The sequence below is a fragment of the Leopardus geoffroyi genome, chromosome E3 (genome assembly GCF_018350155.1).
Source record: "Leopardus geoffroyi isolate Oge1 chromosome E3, O.geoffroyi_Oge1_pat1.0, whole genome shotgun sequence".
Taxonomy (NCBI): Eukaryota; Metazoa; Chordata; class Mammalia; order Carnivora; family Felidae; genus Leopardus; species Leopardus geoffroyi.
Window position 1 is genome coordinate 15508231 of NC_059340.1, and position 7626 is coordinate 15515856.

The 7626-nt window shown below is 40.8% G+C and overlaps 1 protein-coding gene across 7 annotated transcripts in view; it reads right to left on the minus strand.

Annotated features, from left to right (window-relative positions):
- The window catches only part of RABGEF1 (RAB guanine nucleotide exchange factor 1), a 63167-nt gene extending 55788 nt beyond the window's left edge, over nt 1-7379 (minus strand). Inside the window, exons 1-2 of one of the 7 annotated variants that reach the window (XM_045459814.1) lie at nt 7256-7326; nt 2643-2695 (exon numbers count right to left, since the gene is read on the minus strand). The gene's annotated coding sequence lies outside the window, so the exon portion shown is untranslated. Of the gene's footprint in view, nt 1-2642; nt 2696-7255 lie in introns of all 7 variants that reach the window. The other 6 variants (XM_045459815.1, XM_045459818.1, XM_045459812.1 and 3 more) reach the window with 6 other exon arrangements.
- Between the last annotated feature and the right edge of the window lie 247 nt (nt 7380-7626).

Genomic DNA, 7626 nt, shown 5'->3' on the forward strand with positions numbered 1-7626 from the left:
TTAAAAAAAAAATAACCCAAGAGATGGCAAGAAAAAAGGAAAAGGGAACGAAACTGGTGAGTCAAAAGGAAAACCTACCAGAAGATGGTAGACCTAACACGAAATATAGTGACAATCGCATTACATGAAAATGGACTAAATATTCTAATTTAAATACTAAAATAGACTAAAGGAAAAAAAACCTAAATTCAATCATCACGATGCTTTCAAGGACAAAATTAAAAAAACAGAAATTATAAGGACGGAAAAATATACAGCATGCAACACTTACCAAAAGAAAGCTAGTAAAGCTATACTGATATACAAAGTGGACTTGAAGGCAAAAAGCACTACTAATGGTTAAAAGATAACAGTGCTAATCCACCAAGAAAATTCTAATGTAAGCAAAGTGGTTAGAAATTAGTAATCACTGGGAGCTAAGAAGCATACTCTTACCAACGACCTTGAGGGCCAATGCAAAACAACTGCTGCAACCAACTCTTTTTAGAAAAATCTATGGCAGCTCAAAGGGTAGAACTACACATTAACATAGAGCATAAATACCAGACTTCTCGGCAATACGATAAAACTCACACAGGGGCACCTGGGTGGCTCAGTCGGTTGAGGACCCAACTTTGGCTCAGGTTGTGATCTCGTGAGTTCAAGCCCCACACCAGGCTCGCTGCTGTCAGTGCAGAGCCTGCTTCAGATTCTCTGTCCCCCTCTCTCTTTGCCCCTTCCCCACCTGTGCACACTCGCTCGCACATTCTCTCTCCAAAAAAATGAAAAACAAACCTCATGCATATACCTTATGTGAATTCTGAAATGCTTAAACTAGTAAACAGTTTTTTTACCACAAAATAAAAGGCAGACAGTTTTACAAACAAACATTAATAAAGATCAGAAGATATTCTGGGGTAATAAAATGTTTACTAGACTGAGTAGTTTGATAAGGTTCATATCTATAAAATTCATATCTATAAAAACTAGACTTCCTGAAATTAAACCCTCAGAAAAAGGAAAAAACAAAACTTAAAAAAAAAAACAAAAACTCAGATTCTTCTTCTCCAAATATAGCTCAAGTGTTGATTGAAGCATGAAACTGAAATCTTTGCATTATACTTACCTAAATGGCAGACTCACCATCATAACAATTAGTGGTTTTGTTTGGGGCTGGAACTGGCTAGGCCTAGAATCCAACCTCCTGATTAGCTTTTCTGTTAGAATCTAAGAACTTTAAACTTCAAAAGATCTCAGCTTATTTCTCAAGCCCTATTGTATTTACATATAAATAAAGTAGTAAATTGAGATTTTTATTTTCTAACTTATTTATTCAATTACGAGACCAAAGTACTAGAAAGACAAAAATTTTCTTCCCTCTCCTCCCTCCCTCTCTTTCTTTTTTGGTAGCCCATACAGGGATTGACAAGATCTTCTTCAAAGAATTAGCCTATAACTTCTTATGGGTAACAACAAAAAGTATCTGCAATTTTGTTCTCAAGTATGTCCAAGAACAAAAGTAGGCTCTTTGGAGAAAGTTGTGTCCACATATAGTTGATATTCAAAGAACATCAGCAGTTAGCACAGGGTATGAAAACACTTTGCCATCTGATTATTCCTCATAAATGATACTTAAGATGTGTCCACCCATGACTACACAACATGTAAAGCCCTAGAGTAATAATAACATCTATATACACTTACCACACCATGAGAACAACTGCAATGGCTAATTAATTAATATAAAGATATAATCCATCTTGCTAAGTAGAAGCCAAGGATATTACTTCCGGAGACACTAATTATAATGGATTTTAGGCATTTTATTTCATCAGCCTACAGTTTTATTTTTTCTTTTCACATTTTTTATTTGCATTCTTCTTATAATATCCTACTCAAAACTGTGGTCACTAGCCCAACTTATTTTTCAGGAACATGTTTAAAAAACAATGTCAAAAGTGATATGGAAATGCAATTAAGGAACCATTAAGTTACATAACTACATTTAGGCAACAACAGTTCCACCCATTGTTTACTGATGAAAGGTGAATAAGGATGTTCTCTATTCTCTAGTTTCAGAGGCTAGGTCACAATTTACAATATACTATAGGAACTGTATTATAATACTTCAAACAAAACAAAACAATCTGGAATTACCTGAAACAGCTACATATGAAAATGCACAATAAATGATGGTTTAGTTATCTGTACAATTCTAATGCAATACAATTCCTAACAGAACAAAATGAGAGTTAAGAACACATACACCTAGTAATGGCATTACAAAACTATAACCTAAGTTCATCTCAAATCACAGCAGTGAGATCACCAGCTTAAGTTTTACTCTAAAATTTAAATACAAATCTCTTTTTCTAGAATGGTACACTATCTTTATAAATATCGTTGTGACTTTCCTGATCTTGAGATAAATTCAGAGCAGACACAAAGAAAAAATATATGCATTTTAGATGCAAACAAACACATAAAATAATATCGCCACTCTGCCAATCCCAATTGATGCTTAGAAGACTCCCCACTGCCCAGCTTTACAAAGTACAGCCAAATGACTTGAAGTTGTACCTCCCTGACCATTATTTGGATAGGAAGATCCCATGAAAGGCCTTTTTGTAATGGTGGGTTCCAATACTTGCCAATGTGCTTACCTCTATTAACTGTATATGTCTGTTCCCACCTTGGGAGCTCATGGTCCAGTCTGCTGCAGGTTAATATAAAGTCATGGTTAGGTGCAGACCACTGAGTTGGTCGGACTACCTGAGTTCAAATCTCCATCACCTCTTGTATGACCTGAAACAAGTTACTACTCTGAACCACATTTCTTTATATTTTTAAGGAGGGTGAAGGGAAAGGACAACATTGAGATAATCCATGTCAAGGGCTTATTACTTGCACAGTGCCTGGCCCATGCTAGCACTTGATAAATTTGAACTATAGCCAATGTTCTCTATGCAGGAGCTAACACCCCAAACCTACTTCCAGAAATGAATTTTAGGTCTGTGTCTGGTATTCCCTAAGTCCATCTGTATGTGGAGGTGAGGTGACTTTCATTTAAGTGTTCGTCCTTGTCAGACTCCTTCATTTTCACACTCTCCATGAAAAATATGGCTCTGTGATTAGACAACATAAAACGACAACATAAAAAATAAATGTACTTGAGGGACTTGTCAGGAAGCACAAACTCAAATCCCTGATTTGCTGATAACTTTATAACAAAAAGCTCCATTGAGAAACAAAATATTTATGGAAGAGAACCTAAAGAATGTACAGTCCCCATCTACTTATCTAGAGCATCTAAAACAGATCCTTAAATTAAATCACTGTAGAAATCTACATACTTAGATCACATTATTTTGCCAGCACCAGAACTGCTTTTACTGAATTATGTTTTGTCATCAACCTACACAATGAGGCAACAAAGAATTTTAATTAAAAAACAAAGTAAAACGAGGGCGCCTGGGTGGCTCAGTCAGTTAAGCATCTGACTTCGGCTCAGGTCATGATCTTGTGGTTCCTGAGTTCAAACCCCATATCGGGCTCTGTGCTGATGGTTCAGAGCCTGGAGCCTGCTTTGGATCCTGTGTCTCCCTCTCTGCCTCGCTCCCACTCGCGCTCTGTGTCTGTCTGTCTGTCTCTGTCTCTCAAAAATAAGACATTAAAAAAAAATTAAAAAAAACAAAACAAAGTAAAACACAATACAGCCCTTTGAAATGCATGCTGTTATTTGCTTAAGGATGTAGCTAAGAAATCTGTCAATACAAGGAGTCTGGGAATCCAAAGAGAAACTGGTCTTTTATCTTATGATCATTGAATTATACAACTGATTATATCGCTTTCTGAATAGGCTACTAAAAGGCAGAGTCAAATTTGTAGCCCTCTAACAAATACTTAAGATTTCAGTCCAAGTACCTTGTGCACATATCTCATTCCATCTCAATGAAGATATTACAGACCTCAGTTTTCATCTTAATTTTTCTCCCTCCGTGCTAAATTCATCACCTCCTTATTTCTGTATGTTCTCAATAACATGCTGTATCTTTGTAAGTAATTATGAATCCTTTCTGGAACACGATGTGATATAAGTAAATGACATGCTCCATTTAAAAAACATTACAGCACAATAAGATACTTTCTTCCGGTAATAAGCATTTTATGAGTTCAATTTCTAAAGGCATTACCTTTTTTTTTGTGCTCCAAAAAAAGAAAGAAAGAAAGAAAGAAAGAAAGAAAGAAAGAAAGAAAGAGAGAGAGAAAGGAAGAAATATTGCAAATACTGTGTCTAAAATTAGGAAATTCTAACAACAGGAACTACAAAAATAAAACTTTCATTATGTATTTTTAACTTTGAAGCACACAGAAAATTACAAATATATCTCATGTAAAAATCCCCCCAAAGTCATGTTTAATTTTAAAACACAGACCAAATCACCATAAATGCAATTTCAATGATTTATTCTGAATAAAGGGAACTAGAGAGATTAGCTTCAAAGATGATTCAAAAGGAAGAGCTTCAATTCCTTCTGTGCTGCCCTGTGCCTGGCACAGAGGATGCTGCCAACCATACATTAAGGTGAGACCACACAGAATTCAGGGCCCCAAAGACTCCTGCTACACTCCTGCTTTAGGCATTGTGCTACGGCCCTCTTTCAGGGATTTTAGCAATCTCCTTGATGTCATTTGAGGAAAATAAAAAGCTTAAGACTCTTAGTGTGTGCAATTTAACCCATTCATGAACTCATACTCTGATCATAACTTCTGACTTCTAACCACATACTTATCTGATGATAATTACAGTTCTTCGCCCTCCTAGTGACCATAAACAAGGAAGCTATGCTACCAGAAACATGAAAAAAGGTTCTACTGTACAATAAAAATTATACTTTCTACCCCACCAATAGGAACTTCATCAAACACAGGAATCTCACAGGGTAACTTGGAAGCCGCATCATAAGAGTACAGCTTTTTCTTAAAGCATTTTAGGAGCTTTATTCAAATATCAAGCAAATAAAATATAAGTTACATAATATCAAGTGGGATGAAGGTAAGTCCACTGTTGTTTCTCCTAAGTGTTTATCCGATGATACTCTAAATTATTTCCAGTCATAACAGTCATATGAAATATACATAATGTTTCGACGACACTTTATGACAAAAATAAGCATTTAATAAGACTTTCAAAATGTTTGACTTCTACTGTGAAACTCTTGCTTTTAGTGTGATAACTTTATTTATGGGTTAAGAAAGCCACTTAACAACATTTGTATTCTGAATCACAGAATAGACAGGTGTGTCACATAGCTTTCTTCTCCATTTTAGGGATAGGTCATCTCTGCTACAGATGTATACTTTGCAAACAATAAAAACACACGTGCCAAAAATTAAATTCATAGTCAAGATGAAATTCTGTCTCCAAAGATTGACACAAGTAAATGAAACAAGATCTTAGTTCTTTTCTATGTAGATATTAAAATAAGTACTGATCATTTTTTTTCCCACTGGAAACCAACATCAGAAATCAATGAATTCTCATCAAGTTAACAAGTACTCATAGAACACTTGTGAATGCCCAGCTCGGACTGAGAATGCAAACAGATAGAAGGAGAATTCCTGTTTATAGAAGCTTACAAATTAGCAGGGTCGGACACTTTTTACACAACGAAACAACTAGCAAATGAGCATACAACTCAGTTCAAACATTTAATGAGCACAAAATCAAGCACCACATTGGGCCCACACAGTCTTCATCAGCCAAACAGCAGCAGTCTGTGTGTGTGTGTGTAAGATCTACCTAAAATTCCACTTTAATCATGAAAAGACCCTCCTTAAAACCCTTCCTCGGTTTTGTCGTCATCAGCTTCTGAATCTCTGCCCTGCACTTTTTTACTTTTCAAAAACCGTCTCCTAGTAGTTACTGGCCTATTCTCCTGTTACTTGTCCCACCCCCACATTCCAACCAATCCCTAAAATTCCCACCTAACCTTGTTAGTTTCAAAGTTATCATGCTTCAAGATACTTCCATAAAGTATTCCCTGATTATCTTTCTTCACCCTCCATACCCTGCAGTGTCCCTCCTCACGCTCTATCTTAGCTCTATTTACCACACCGTATTGAAAGTATCTTTATTGTCCCTCTCTAACTTCTCGAGAGAAGAAACATGATTGCTTGGAAGATCGGTGAAATTTCAAATCCTGAACTCGGTTTAATCTTCCGCACAACAACCAGTAACTCTTACAAAGTAACATTATTTGTCATTAAATGGATTAACAATACAATCAAATCTTACCCGTCCGGCAAACTTTCTTGTTTTAACTATTTTACATTAACAGGCTTTTTAAAAAGCAGTTTCAAGTTTACAGAAAAAAAAAGTACAACTATTTTTAAATCTCACAAACAAAACTGGTGATGCTGTCAACTCGTCTTGACAATTTTCACATCTAATCTAAAGGGTAAAAGGAGCCCATCAGAGCCCACTGACACACTTCCCAACGACAGGACTTGGTCATCAGCGCTGAGGCACCACCAGATGTCTATGACCTACTCTCTAAAGCAGCTGAGTCCCTCCCTCCCTGTGACTAAACTTCCGTGATGGGCATCACCTCTGCTCTCCTCTAAACCAGTTCTGCTCCTAACTCCAGGCCCACAACTTCCCCCTCAACCACGGCGCGAGAGTTAGGACCAGTGTTCAAGTCCCTGCATCACCAAAGACTGCACCCTCCCGGCTCCGGGACCTTTCCTCCCCAAGAACGACGCGGGTTCTTGAAGCCCCGGAGCCCCCGCCAAGGCCGGGCTGCTCTCTGGGTCTGAGCCGCCAACCCGGACGGACCCCCGAGGGACCCAGGACACGAGCCGACGGGACGCCACCACAGGTGTCCCCTCCAACTGCACGGGCTGGACAGTGAAGAGGAAGCCGGCCAAAAGGAAGCCATCCCGCGAGGGGTGGACGGGTGGCAGGAGGCGGCCAGGAAATGACAAGCGTCTGTCCGTCGGAGTTGGGCCGGGCCGTACAGAACTTGGCGACGAAGGCTTGAAAGGGGGAGGCTCAGCACGACGAGGACTAAGGCGGCCGGCGACCGCCTGGGGCCGGTCAGGGCCGCGCCGCGGGGCCCCGGGTTGGGACCGACGGCGGCTGGAAGCACCGAAGCGAAACGGCCCCGGCCGGGTAGACGGCACGGGCGAATGACCCAGCAGCCTCCGCCCGGACCGCGCCGCCGCCCCGCCGCCCAGAGCCGAGATCCTCGGCCCCCGTCCTTCTGCTCCGTACCTGGCCTGCGGCTCCACTGGCGTCGGGCCGCCGCTCTCCGCGGGTAGCTCGAGTGGGTCCCGGCTCCGCCAGTCCACAACCCGCCCTCTCGCCGGCCCTCCCTCCCTCACGCCCCGCCCCCGGCGCCGCGAGCGCTCGTCACGCACGCACAGACGTCATTTCCGGGTCCTGGGGCGCGGAGTGGGAGGGTGTTGTTGCGGGTCCTCTCGGCATCCGCGCTGGGTGGCGCGAGCCGGAGGCGGGGGTGACTGACAGCACCCGCAGTGTCGGAGGTCCAGGCTAGCCCTGCAGTGCCGACCTGCAGCGTTCAGGAGCCGACGGAGCAGCCGGTGTGCCCTGTCTTCTTCAGAGCCTGCTTCCTGCGGGGCTGT